Here is a 14,520-nt window from a genome sequence, read left to right as displayed (position 1 = left end):
ATTTGAGGCAATTATATGATGCTGTGCACACTTAATTGCACTTTATTGTGGCTTATTAGGATAATCTAATATGTATTCATATTTGGATGACTTTTACTTTAACACTTGAGATATAATGTACAAGTGCCTATTTTTGGGGGTAGATGCTTTCAAACTGCATCAAAATAAATAAATACTGAAACCACAGATGACAAACAGCACTATAATCTGCTTACAGTACATTTACTCAAATTGGGCAAGTACGGATACACACACTGTTAAATTATTGCCCATGATGCTGAATATTTGTAGGTAGATAACCCTACCAAGGGTTATCTGGATGTGGCCTTTTGGCTGAGGTCAAGCGTATTGCCTGTTTGCGTCCTCAGTTAGCAGATCATCTCCTCCATTCAACTCTCTTTCTCAACACACTGCTGCGAACATATTAAAAAATACCTTAACTTGTAATGAAGACAATGCTGAGCAAGATTGCCTTGCTTCATGGTAAAGAGCCTTAGCAGAGTACCTGTTTTAGAACTGGGAAGGGGGAATGAACTGGATTCTCAAGACAAAACCAGCCCCTTCACCAACCTGGTAGAATTGCCATACCCTGGTGACCACCTTTCAAAAAGTATGGAGATAATCACAATTGGCATGAGGGCAAGGATGTTAGTGGTAGATCGTGAGAAACAACATGGGCAAGAGATTCAGAGCTTACACCTAGGCTTGGAGAAGCTTGCAAAATTAGTTGAAATGGGTAGCCATAGCACAAACAGAGAGCATGCTGTATACCAGCCTCTATTGTTTTCGCTGTGGGATATTCATTAAGATATGCAAATATGGGATAGAAGACTGCAAAAGTCATCCCATATTTGCCAAAGGGAAATTTAAACCTTGGTGCTACCACTTCTCCTCCCTCCTTCTCCAGGGAAGCCCATCAGGTATTCTTCACCTGTTTGAGGTTCTGAGTAGTGGAGGAACAGATTTGGGCAAGAGGTTTGGGACTCTAGGGCTACGTCTAGACTGCAAGCCTCTTTCGAAAGAGGCTTTTTCGAAAGAATCTTTAGAAAAAGCCTGTTTCGAAAGAGAGCGTCTAGACTGCAACCTCTTCTTTCGAAAAAGTGAGCCGCTTTTTCGAAAGAGAGCACCCAGGCAATCTGAATGCTGTCTTTCGAAAAAGCCCTGTTTGCATTCAAGCCCTGTTCTTCCTCGTGAAATGAGGAGTACCGCCGTCGAAAGAAAAAACGCGTTCTTTCGATTTAATTTCGAAAGAACGCGGCTGAAGTCTAGACGCAGGTAACGTTTTTTCAAAAAAAGGCTACTTTTTTCGAAAAAACCCTGCAGTCTAGACACAGCCAAAGCCAGGGTTGCTTTGCAGCACAGACCCTCCCACACTCAAGACATTCCTGGTGAAAGACAGTTCTGACCTGTCATTGTCTTATGTACATTCCTATATGTACATTGAAATTCTTTGTGAATTGAGATTCCTCACCCCCATCTAGAGTTAAAGGTTAAGGCAGCTACAAATGGAGAGACAGGGAGTAACAGGGGAGCAGCATTCTTCTCTGCTAATTCCACAGCCACCCACTGATATCTCAGAAGCACAGGATTTTATCTTGGGATCCCTACAGGCCATGTCCTCACCCTTTTCTGATGGAAGGCAAACCAACCAACTCCTCCATTTCACCTCAACACAATGATACCAAGAAAACTATTTCCTAGCTGTTTTTTTTTTTCCTATGGGAAGGAAGGTTGGTCTCAGATGTACTTCCATATCTTGGATAAGGTCAGACAGACCGTTCATCTCTGACACAAACATGTCATTTTATTGTCCCATATAGCCACGTGCTTGATTTTCCCTGTAGATTAACTAGTTTTACTCTTGACATGTTTTTATTAATTCATTGACAGTTTTATCACATTTTCTAACCCCCCTATTACTTCTGTTTTATCTGCGTTCCAATCAATAAATGGCAACAGTGGCTTCTTATGGTTATTTACATAATTTTATTTAAATACCTGTTATCCTATTGTGGAGGTCAGAAGCGAGATACATAAATCTTTTAGGAATACAAAGTGCAAAACACTAAAGAGTGAAGGAGTTCAAGGAAATAAATTCACAATGCAGTAATGACAGATTACACAGTTGAGACAAGTATGATAGATGAGTTTTACCACAGCAAAATTGCAAAAGCACTTTGCTATGCTTCTTAAAAGGGATTATGGGTACTGAAAACCCAGAATTCGTTATCCAGGTGGATATAACACAGGAGATATCACAGGCAACTGATAACACGGGAATAGCAGCCTTTGTACAGGGACAATGAGCATTTTAAAATTTAAATTTACATTAAGAAAACCACATATGTAAAGCAAAACAGAAAAATGGTACAGAGTAAAAAATAAAAGAGGAGCTAACACATTATGCCAATTTCATTTCTGTCTTCGATTTAGGAAACTATATTTTCATTTACCTCTAAAGTCTAATCTTTCTGTCTTTCTATTCCAGAGAGCCCTCAATAAGGCCATGTCTACACTAGGAAAGTGTTTCAAAATTACTAAATTCAACTTAACTGCCAATTTACCAAATTCAAACTAGTGTGTCCACACTATGGGGAAGCCTCAAAATTAGTCCGAGGCAGGGTCTGTTAATGCGGATGCGCTACCTCGGACTTAAAGCCACAGCATGCACTAGGGGGTAATTAGTTCAAATTACTCTGGGGAGTAATTATTTCGAAATAGCAGCACCAGCACATTCACACTATCATTATTTCAAAATAACTAGTTCAGAGTTAGTGTTACTCCTGCTGAAAAGCAGAAGTACATATTTCTAATTCTGTGGCCCATTATTTCAAAATATTGGGCTTGATAGTGTGGACACTGCACTTATAAATTCAGCCGTGGAAGAGTTACTTCAAAATAAAGTCCTACTGTAGATGAAGGCTAAGTGATTAAAAGGGTAAGAATAAGTGGTCAGTTTTCAGAATGGAGAGAGGGAAATAGCGGTGTCCCCCAGGGGTCTGTTCTGGGACAAGTTCTGTTCAACATTTTCGTAAAGGGCCTGGAAGAAAAAAAGGTAACAAGTGAGGTGGCAAAATTTGCAGATATACAAATCTACTCAAAGTACTTACGTCTGAATCAGGCTGCAAAAAGCTACAAAGGAATCTCACAAAACTGAGTGAATGGGCAACAAAATGGCAGGTAAAAATCAATGTTGATAAATGCAAAGTAATGCACATGGGAAAACATAATCACAACTATACAGTGTCATTCTCCATATCTTGTATTATGCCCAGTCCTAGGATGTGTTCCGAGTCAGGGTCAGGCCTTTGAAAATATTGAAGTGCCTGAAGTTAGGGTTACCAACTCACATTGTATTAATGTGTTATACTGTATTATATACCAATACAGATACACTCCCTCTCAGGAGTGTCCTCTTTTTTGAAAGTTCAAATATGGTAAACCTACAAAGTAGAAATCAATGGGAGCTAATGGGTGTCTTAATATCTTTGGAGGATATTGGGCTTTGGTGCCTCAGAACAGGTTCTTAGCAGCTCGCAGAATTGGGTTCATGATTCAATATGCCAGCCAAAGATCCAAGTGTCATAAGACTCCATGGACATGAGTCTGTGTCCCTCTGTAACCCAATTCTAAATCACAACTCTGTGCTGCAGGTTTTCAATATATCACTTGCGAGACAACAGAGTGACATCATCACATCATTCTGCATCCTGCAGCCCCTTCCTCCTCAGCCACCCAGCCTCCTCCCTCCCTCCCTTCTCCCTGCTGCTACCCCCATTAGCTCAGAACATGACCTGCACCTCCTGGCCCTTCTCCACCTGAGGGAGGGGGGCCAAGAGTCCCAGGCTGAGGGTGGGGGTGGGGCCAAGAGGCCCAGTCTGGCTGCAGGGGGGAAGGAGGGCCCAGGAGCCCTGGCTCCCCTCCCCAGCGACTGGGGGAAGAAGGGGCGCAAGAGGCCGGGGCTGAAAAAATGAGGAAGAATGGCTCTTGCGCAAGAGGGGTTTTGCACAAAAAGAAGCTGTCTACACAGCTTCTTTTTGCACAAAAACCTCTTGTGCAAAAACAGCTGCTAATTAATTATGCAAATGAAGTGTGGTGATATTCTACTCTGTGCTTCATTTGCATAAGCTTTTGCGGAAGAAGACTGCAGTATAGAGGTAGCCATAGATTGCAAGAAGAACATTATAGCTTGCAAGTACAGGAATTTACTTAAATATTGTACAAATGAATGCTATGCTTCTTCCTAAGTACAGCTAGTTGATTTAATGTAATAAGAATTCCATCAAGCCTTTCCCCAAAACAACTAAATCAGAACCAAACCTTTGGTTTGAGTTGGATTTTGCTGAAGATAACAAAAGTTTGATAAGCATTTAGTTTTAAATTGTTGAGGAGAATAGTTGTATTCACTGACATAACATTCATTTAGGACCCAGTCCTGCATAATCACCTTTACATAAGAAATCTTTTAAGGTGAGTGACTAATGTCAATAGCACTATTCATATTAATAAATTCTACAGCAGGAATTTTTAAAGGGGATTAAGGAAGAAAAGCACCTGTTTTCTATTAAAATTCAAAGGAGGCTTGGCACCTAAATCCTCTATGCTCTTTTGAAAATCCCAGACTATGGCAGTGATAATCATTTGCTGAAGCATTTAGCACTAAGCATCAGGACTGTCATGTTTCATTGATTACCAAACTCATGGTATATTTTCCATCATTTAACTAGCATGTTTCTAAAATAGTTGATTCGATGGTCTTCTATTTGAAAATGGTAAAATGGTACATTACATTATTTTACATATTTGCATTATTCTGCACTTCTTCCTTATTGCTGGGACTGAAACTGAAAGTGACAACATGTTTCCAGGGAAGCTATTCTCTCATCATTTCCAGTTTAACTAAATGAAGGAAGGAAAAGAAAGGCTATGAAAACCTGTTCTCACAAGATTTCCAGTTTCGGGAAGTTTTTGTTGTTGTTATTTTAAACACAGTTTTAAGAGTTTTATATACACTTATAACCATTCAAACTCTGGAATATTTTTCCAACTGAAATTTCATTATTTATAATCCAGGCTACATTTATTTAATGAAAGATGTCAGAAGCCTGTGGTAACTTCCTTTATTGCATTCAATTGAGAAGAACTAGAATTGATATGTACTCACCTCCATTCCACTAGATCATCCTACTCCTTATGTTTCTCATGCCTGAGGCATTTGATTTGAAGGGAACACTCCCCTTGAAATTCTGTAAGATGAAGGCAACACTAGAACACACTGATTACATTAGGTTGACAAATGACACAAGCATTAGTTATCCTATGTGTCTCTAAAACCTGGATGCATTATGTCACTGTAGAAAACTGTGTATGCAATCAATAAACTCAAGGAAAATGGCTATAAAACTACAGTTCTTTAAGTCAAGAGAAAGTAATTTGCTCATGCTGCTCAGGTAGTTTTGGATTTGTCGCCTGTTTCCATAAGAGATTTTCTTTCCAATAACTTAAGTCTCAGGAATTACAGTTAGTCACTATAAGCCTAAAAGTCGGATGCATTAATCTTTATATGTGCTCCCTTCCATTGCATCTTGCTTTATTTATGGAAATCATTTTGCCAGAGTAATACTATAAGCTACACAACTTGTTTTCATGAGGAATTGAAGTTTTAAAAAATAACTCAAAATAAAACTAGACATGAAATATCATTTGAAAACCACCACATAAAAATTACAAATATTTATTGTGTACAGTAAATATTGTTCTAGTTCTTAGGCAGGTAAAGATTTTTAATATCACAACAAGACTCTATCCAAACCCCTTCTTTGTCATGAAAGGAGGTAAAAACCTTTCAGTGCTGCCTCCCCATTGTCAGAATTCACAGGTCACCTGTATTATTTAGCATGCCACCCATTTAAAAAAAATTCAGATTGAGGCCTTGAACTATATACATATTACAGCAAAAAGTTATGCTTGGAGTATAAGACAGATATTCGTATTCATGTTCAGACCGAAGTAGTAGCAGTGGCCTTGGGAATCTGAATTTGTTTGAAATAATGTTGAGACCAGTTCATCACCATTCACAAATGCAACTCTCGCCTGTTTGGGAGCCAACAACAATGTGGAAAGCCTGTCTTTCATTCCAAGACACTATGGAACTTATTCTGATCTCTCACAGTGGTTTTAAACCATCTTACTAGTAAGTGAGATCAAATCCACATTGCACAGGGCCAGACCAGCTTCTGTAGCTCAGCATGCTTGTGTTTCAAAGCTGCCCAAAATTAAAATGATCTCTGGTTCATGTATTGCAGTATTTGTAGACCTTGTAGATCCAAGTTCATAAACTAACTAGGAAATACACCTTAAGGGCAGATGATGAGATGTCTGCACATGCAACTGTGCATAATTTGCACATGTATCTACAGTAGTTGCACGTGTATGTGACCGATTAAATGTATACTCAGTCTGCACAAGTACCACATCTACCTATGCAATCCCAATAATGCAAATCAACTGTACAAAACATATTTTTGTATGGGCAGCTGAATGCATTATTTTCTGCGGGTATGTCTACACTACCCTCCTAATTCGAAATAGGAGGGTAATGTAGTCATACCGCAATTGCAAATGAAGCCCGGGATTTGAATTTCCCGGGCTTCATTTGCATAAAGCCGTCCGGCGCCATTTTTAAATGCCGGCAGTCCGAACCCCGTGCCGCGCGGCTACACGCGGCACGGAGTAGCTAGTTCGGATTAGGCTTCCTAATCCGAACTAGCAGTACTCCTCATTCCACGAGGAGTACAGCTAGTTCGGATTAGGAAGCCTAATCCGAACTAGCTACTCCGTGCCGCGTGTAGCCGCGCGGCACGGGGTTCAAACTGCCGGCATTTAAAAATGGCGCCGGCCGACTTTATGCAAATGAAGCCCGGGAAATTCAAATCCCGGGCTTCATTTGCAATTGCGGTATGACTACATTACCCTCCTATTTAGAATTAGGAGGGTAGTGTAGACATACCCTGCGAAAGTACACCTAATTATTTATGGAGAGCCCGATGTCAGTTCTTTCCTCTTTCTATTGATCTGTGGTTTACCGTGCATCTAGAAGCCTCCCTCCAAACTCTCTAAAAGTATGCTAGACTGTGTTACTATTTCGGGATACTGTAAGTACTGTATCCCAAAATAGCAGCGCCGCGTCTTTAAAAGCTCTCGCTATTACCCAAAATAACAGGTGCGCTATTCAACGTCCCACATTCCACGAGGGTTAAGTGCCTTATTTTGAAATGTAGTGCTGTCTATACAGTGGCAAATTTCAAAATAAACTCTTTTGACTTAGACTCGGAATAAGCTATGCAATTTGCTTAGCACAAATTGTGTAGCTTATTCCGACAGAAGGGTGCTCTCTAGACACTCCCTGTTACCTGGTGGTTCAGTGCAACATCACCTAGGTCCACAAGACTCCCAAGCATCTAAAGTCATGGTCAATTATTGATACAATAGATCCAATGTCATAACTATCCTACAGTGTACGACCTATTGGGTATGTCCAAAGTGCAACTGGAGCAAGCCTTCACTCTCCTGCCTCCCCTTCAGGTCCATAGATTTTTGTGTTGGCGGCTGGACTGGTGCAAACACACTAATCATAGCTGAGTAGATATTTCACCTCAGGCTGGAGCTCTCAAACTTAGAGTGATGAAGGGCAAGGAGGAGTCCCACCAACACAAGTCTGTGGACCCAGATTAGGAGGCTTCCTGCTAGATGCAGAAGAATAGCCATATCCTTAGTGTCTCATAGGTACCACTTAACTGCACCTACAATGCAGCAAATATATTGGGTCAATCCAAAAGTGTGTTTAAGTCAACTACATCTTTTCAAAATGACAAGTTTGCCATAGAAATGAAAGATTTAATATATAGTCACTGAGGTCAGTGTACCTACTCCTGTGCTCATAGTTAAATGTATATGTAAGTCTAAGACGGACTGGGGTAATAATAGGCCCCAGCTCTAAATAAAAAGGCATCAACTGCTCCCTGAATAAATATCACTTCCCCATGATGCTAATCACATTACATTTTTCAGATAGTGAAACACTGAATTCTGTGGTGAGATTTTGAAAATAAAGATTGTGGTTAAGAAACAAACATGAGTGGATATAAAACTGACTTTAGGTACCTGATCAATTAACTTTTTTGAGGGAGTTGTTTTCAAAAATAACCTCAGTTTATTAATTTACATAGGCAATTTTTAGGCTTTATTTTATGGATCAGTATCTTAATGGATTTGACCTTAACAGGATTCTATAATCTAACATACTAGGTGTCAGTCTGGATTAGATTTCATTATCCTAGGAATTGCTTAAAGCTACAGCAAGCCACAACCATGTCCTGAAAGCTTATAATGTAAGGTCCTGATGCTGCAAATTGCTTCATGGAGGCAGACCCCTGCACCCATACACCTGCATGGAGCAGTTTATAGGAACAGGACCTAAAATTCAAATAAAATAAATAAAAGATAGATGAAAAAGAGCATAATATACAAGTTGAGCTCTAACATACAAAGCAAGTCACTGGGGAAGGTCTTCTCAAAATAACTTCCAATTTTTGGTAGGAACACAGCTCCACGGCTGCATTCTTCCTTTTCAGCAGCTTTCTTTTGGCTGTCCTAAACTGCTTCTTTTTCCTGCTTGCCCCCAGAGCACAACTCACCTTCCCCCATCGAGCCATTTGTAAATTTTCTAATCTAATACATCAGTCTACAGGTCTTGTCACCTGTATGTCCCTCTGAGGGAATCTGTCCTGCTTTTTTTTTTTCTAGTCACTGTGCCCACAAGGGCTTACAAGCTAGTGAGGAAGAGTATATAGAGTGTAGGTTTCTCTGTAGGGTTTTACATGTTCAACATTTTACTGATGTCCCACAGCAATTCAAACTGCAGCCAAGAGCTGGACAATTTAATCATTGTTTTATGTAAATTATATGTCAATGTAACCCTTTCTTCCTATACCCCAATCCTCCAATTCTGATTCTGAGTGCTATTTTTGTATGAACAGTTTTCAGCTTCTGAGATATTACCCTCAGTCAAAGACTGCGCCCTTTGAATATTCACTATTCTTTAGCATGGAGAGAGAGTAATCACCTAAGTCTCATACTGCTGTTTCTGTTCCCTGATTGGATGGTTACAGCTCTTTCACCTAAAGACTAAGGAATGACAAATAGGAAACAGCACAAAATTCACTTTTGCTACAAATTTGCCCTAAATTAATTTGTGATCACTTATGCAATACTTTTGGGATAAGCAACTGTACAAATGCCTGGCAGTTGACAAAATATTTGTCAATAACAAATATCACAACTCAACTCATAACAAAGAACCAAACTCAGTACTTTGTTAGGAAATCAGCTGCTAGCACTTTTACCAAAAAAATCCTTTCCTCGAACTGTTAAATATTATAAATGTTTCAGAGAATGGACAAATTAATGTTTATAGATCTGATTCTGCTATTCTTACTCTCACGGAATAGTTCTTTGCCCTGCAAATAGCATCAATGAAAAGTGACTTAATATCAGTTCAGTTTGGATGCTTGATTATAAATAAATATTTTGGATCACACTGTCGTTTGTATCACAGCTCCAGTGAACACACCTGAAATACCCCAGATATTACAGGTTCTAGTTAGTGACAAACAACCATAGAAAGCTTTAGAGCTATCTTTGCATTTTCCCAGTTCTCAACATAATTGAGAGCAGCCTCGGCGCTTCTTTAAATCACATCCACCTATACCAAACCCCAAAGAGACATTCATATAGCTAAGAAGTGGTGAAATACATGGGCATTCCCCTTGAATGTCCCTACAGTAGGTCTACACAAAGGGAATCCCCATTTTGATGGTTAAACTTGCCTGAAACAGAGAGCCAGAACAATTTAAGACTGTGATGTTAGCAAAGTGCTTACAGAATCCTGAGATCCTTGGCAGCACAGCTGCAATTCTTGTAATGAGGATACATGTCTGGTGTGTGTTTGTCCTGTGTGTTTCTAGAGCATCATGAACAGAGACTCTCACAGTATTTCCCTATGGCTTTTTCCTCTCTCATTATCATGCATAGTATTTGGTAGCTTATTATCATGCAGTTTTGTTTATCTTGACAAGTGGTATTACAGCAAAGCTGTGTTTAAACCACAAACTATCAATTCCACCTTATTTTCTCCCAATTTATGTAAATAATCTCAGTTAAAGAGAAATGATGTTTATCAAAAGCGAGCTGCACTCTAATTACATTTAAAAACCAAGTCCACCCAGCATGCTTAGAGGCACTACATTTTGAGGATCTGCAACTATTTGGTTAGCATACTTTATGTCCCCCAGCATCCACAGCATGCCAAGTTACTTCCTCATCTTTCTCTTGTATGGCAGTCATTGCAGCCAGGGGCTAAACAATGGAAGATGTTCATTCAACAGCAACATCTGCTTGCATTGCAAGCTCTGCATTACATTGGTAGCTTTTGCATTTGCTTTTCTTCAAAGCTTAATTATGAAGAACTTAAGCATTTTGTATAGTATTTAAGAATGTTTTCATAAAACACCCAAAACCAACACAGCATAACACTCAGAGGCAAAATAAAACACAGTTACATAATTTCCCTTTCACATCTATATTTCCAATGCACAGGCCTGATAAACTACTGTTCCCTAAGGTTCTTGAGCTCTTCCTAATCACAGTTAACAATTGCTGTTCAGTGACATTTTTCACGTGCAAGGAGTGCACCTGCAGAACAGCCTTCCTGATTTCCTGTGGTTAATATCAGTGGGCCAAGTCTGCTGCTGGTGTAAATCAACACAGCTCATTGACTTCTACTCTGTGGAGTTACATTAGCTTACATCAGCTGTGGAACTGATTCTCTATCTGCACAGAACCTGCTAACCAGATATTAGGAGTTCTAGTCAGTGACAACAGCTATAGAAAGATTCAGATTCAGAGCTCTATGGCCAAATCTTCAAGTGAAGAAAGTTGGGATAGCTACACTGATTTAAAAGGAATTACACTTAGGCTACGTCTAGACTACAGTGTTAAATCAGAAAAAGATACCCAATTTGTGGTAATTTCCGATTTACTTTTGAAAGAGGCTTTTCCAAAATTTGGTGTGTCTACATGGCACCAAATTTCAGAAAAAAAGTGTTCTTTTGACACATCCCTTATGCTTCATAGAACAAAGTTTATTGGAATGGCGAAAGAGCACGTCCGCTTTTTTGAAATTTTTTTCCAAAAAGTGGATGCATTCCTTGGACGTGGCATTGCTTTTCTGGGATACCTTTGGTATCCCAGAAAAGCAACACAGTCTAGACGTAGCCTTATTTACAGCATCTCGGGGGGGGGGGGGGTCTGGATGCTAGCTACTGCTGATCACACCCAGCATGGGTATCATAGCAGATTTTTAGGGGTGAGACACAATTTAGGTGAGGCTTATAGTTGATGAAAATTATACATGAGTGTGATCGGGTTTATCTATAGCACAGTGCTGATGGGAGTTCCATCTAGTGCTCCTAAAGTGGAATAGTCAGACCTGAGTATCAGGAGGAGGGAAGCTGCAAAAGAGAAGAAGAAACCCTTCATTAAGAGACTGCCTGAAAGCTCAGAAAACATGCACTGAGATTTTTCAAATTAACTAGTGATTTTTCATGCTCAACATGAGATGTTTTACAAAAATTGGCTTCCTCCCCCTCTCCACTCCTGAAACTACTGAAAGCACACATCTCTGAAGCTTTCACTTTCATGACAATCTTGGTCAGGATTTTTCCAAAAAAGCAATTAAGCATTACTTACATTTCATTAATGCTGTAAAAGACATATTCCTGCAATGAATATTATTTCCCTACTAATGAAGCTGTGAGGCATTCACCACAGAAATAAAATTTAACTCCTCTTCCTAAAATTCTTTATTATTATTATTATTATTATTATTGCACTCTGAAATCCTTCTGCCACATCTTGGGTCACATAGAATTTCCCAGAATGCATCATTCTATGTCATCACAAATATGAAAATCCATTTAGAACCACAGTGCCACAGAGCTGGAAAGAGGGACTAGAGAAGGAATCCAAGTATAGGTGTGGAGACCTCCGACTCATCCACAGAGATCTACATGGATTTCATGAGGAAACCTTTGCTTTCATTTTGGGCTAAGGCAAACTCTGCATTGCTCCAATGGAAGCGAGAAAAAGAAATTCCACAAGGGAAGCCATGTGGAAATTTGAGGCCCTTGCACTGTTTTTTCCACATAAAAATAAAATCTGACCCATAGGTCACACTGGATGGGACAAAAAAATTAGAAAAAAATAGAAAGTGCCAAGAAGATTTCACAAAGGGAGAAAAATCATTTGGAATAAGGTAGTTACATTTATTTCTGCTTTGAACAGGCCACATAGCCTTTCCAACAGGGATGTTCAGCACATGTTTGCACTTAATTCAGAGTTTAATTTTCAATTCACCTATAAAGCAAAGAGCTAGTGCTTTTTGTCACATACTTCATGAGCTGCAGAAAACAAAGCTGCAGAAGCAGAGTTCAGTCCATTGCAAATTCTTTCTTTCATTCAGCATTTGGGCAGCTACATGTCCATTGCTATGTCTCTGAGGATTTCTCAAAGGCAGGTTGTCTTTTCTTTTTCTTTCCAGTGTCTCTATTCCTCCTGATTAATTTGAACCTGACCATAAAGATTAACCCAATCTTTTTAGTAAGAGACTTTGAGAAAAGATTGACTCACACCCTGTCAAGTCCTCTGTGTGTATGAGTGTGTGCTCATGCATGTAAGTGCAGATATCTGAAGGAGCAATGTACGGAACTGAGCTATGTTCACAAAATGTCAAGTAAGACTATTATGATCTTTCCTCTAATCTCCACAAGCTGGCACCTAATTCTCCTTGCATGTTAGTTTTACACCTTTCTGAACACTACTGAAGTCCATTAAATTCTTCCTGATTTCATGTAGGTGTAAGAGAGAGGAGAATTAGGCCCTATATAGCTCTGACTATATAGTATTGCTTTGTATATCGTTTCACGTATAAGTCTAGGTTGTCTGCACTTTAAGGACAACAGTGGCATATATCTAAGTAGAACTGATTATTTTCCCCTCTTAAAAATGGTGATGGTGGTGCGTCCTTCAATGGCCTTAATTAGCATATTCAAAGGCACATGGCACTGAGGTGTAGGGGAGAATGGCTATCTGGAGATGTCACAACAGAATGAAAATATAATGGAAGCTTTCTGGACAAAGAAGGAAACCCCTGATGCTAGAGTTGATGACACAGAGGGAAACTGTGATGAAACTTTCAGTTATGTATTTGTTGGTGGAATTTGATAAAAGTTGAAGGCTTAGGGAGAGGTTGTAAAAAACACAGTATGGCTATGTCTAGACTACATGGCTTTGTCGACGGAGCCATGTAAAATAGTTTATTCGGCATAGGCAAAGAAGCAGGGATTTAAATAATCCTCGCTTCATTAAAATAAACATGGCCACCACGCTGTGCCAACGATCAGCTGATCCGGCACAGCTGGGCAGTCTAGACGCACCGCAGTTGAGAAGGGAAGCCTTTGTCGACCGCTCCGGTATGCCTAGTGAAACAAGGCTTACCAGAGTGGTCGACAAAGGCTTCCCTTGTCAACCACAGCACGTCTAGACTGCCCCACTGTGCCGGATCCGCTGATCGTCAGCACAGCACGGCAGCCATGTTTATTTTAATGAAGCGGGGATTATTTAAATCTCCGCTTCTTTGCCTATTCTGAATAAACTATTTTACAAGGCTCCATCGACGGAGCTATGTAGTCTAGACATAGCCTATGTGTCAAACAGAGGCTATGTCTACACTAAAAAGTTAATTTGAACTAACGGATGTTAGTTCGAATTAACTTTGATAGGCGCTACACTAGCGCTCCGCTAGTTCGAACTTAATTCTTAATTCTTAATTCTTAATTTTTAATTAACTTAAAACTTAATTCGAACTAGCGGAGCGCTTAGTTCGAACTAGGTAAACCTCATTCTACGAGGACTAAGCCTAGTTCGAACTTATTAGTTCGAATTAAGGAGTGTGTAGCCCCTTAATTCGAACTAGTGGGAGGCTAGCCCTCCCCAGCTTTCCCTGGTGGCCACTCTGGCCAACACCAGGGAAACTCTATGCCCCCCTCCCAGCCCCGGACCCCTTAAAGGGGCACGGGCTGGCTACAATGCCCGTGCCAGGTGCAAGCCTGCCAGCACTCAGCTAGCAGACCCTGCACCTGGCACGGCTCAAGCCAGCCACCCGATGCCCCCCAGCCCTCCCCCTCTTCCCGGGATCAGGCTGGCGGCTCCCGGGAGCTTGCCCGGGACCACAAGAGGCAGGCACCCGCCTGGTCTAGTGCAGACATCGTGGACCTCGTCCACGACCTGCGCACTAAGCACAGGAAAGTGGCCGTCTAGGCCAGGAGAGCTGCCAGCCCGGCCACCCAGGAGCAGGTGTGCATGAAAATCAAGGGGGTCCACTGAGACCCCCGACCCTGAGCC

The 14,520-nt window shown here is 40.4% G+C and overlaps 1 long non-coding RNA gene across 1 annotated transcript; it reads right to left on the bottom strand.

Annotated features, from left to right (window-relative positions):
- Positions 1 to 1,996: 1,996 nt before the first annotated feature.
- On the bottom strand, positions 1,997 to 11,951 carry LOC112547768 (uncharacterized). The gene is made up of 3 exons (XR_003091582.3): positions 11,809 to 11,951; positions 5,165 to 5,246; positions 1,997 to 3,040 (listed from the first exon to the last, which is right to left on the bottom strand). It is a non-coding gene; the product is annotated as an uncharacterized LOC112547768 (long non-coding RNA).
- Between the last annotated feature and the right edge of the window lie 2,569 nt (positions 11,952 to 14,520).

This window comes from Pelodiscus sinensis, chromosome 4 (genome assembly GCF_052426305.1).
Source record: "Pelodiscus sinensis isolate ZL-2025 chromosome 4, ASM5242630v1, whole genome shotgun sequence".
NCBI lineage: Eukaryota > Metazoa > Chordata > Testudines > Trionychidae > Pelodiscus > Pelodiscus sinensis.
The sequence above is the reverse complement of the archived record's forward strand: the minus strand, read 5'-3'. Positions and strand labels throughout refer to the sequence as shown.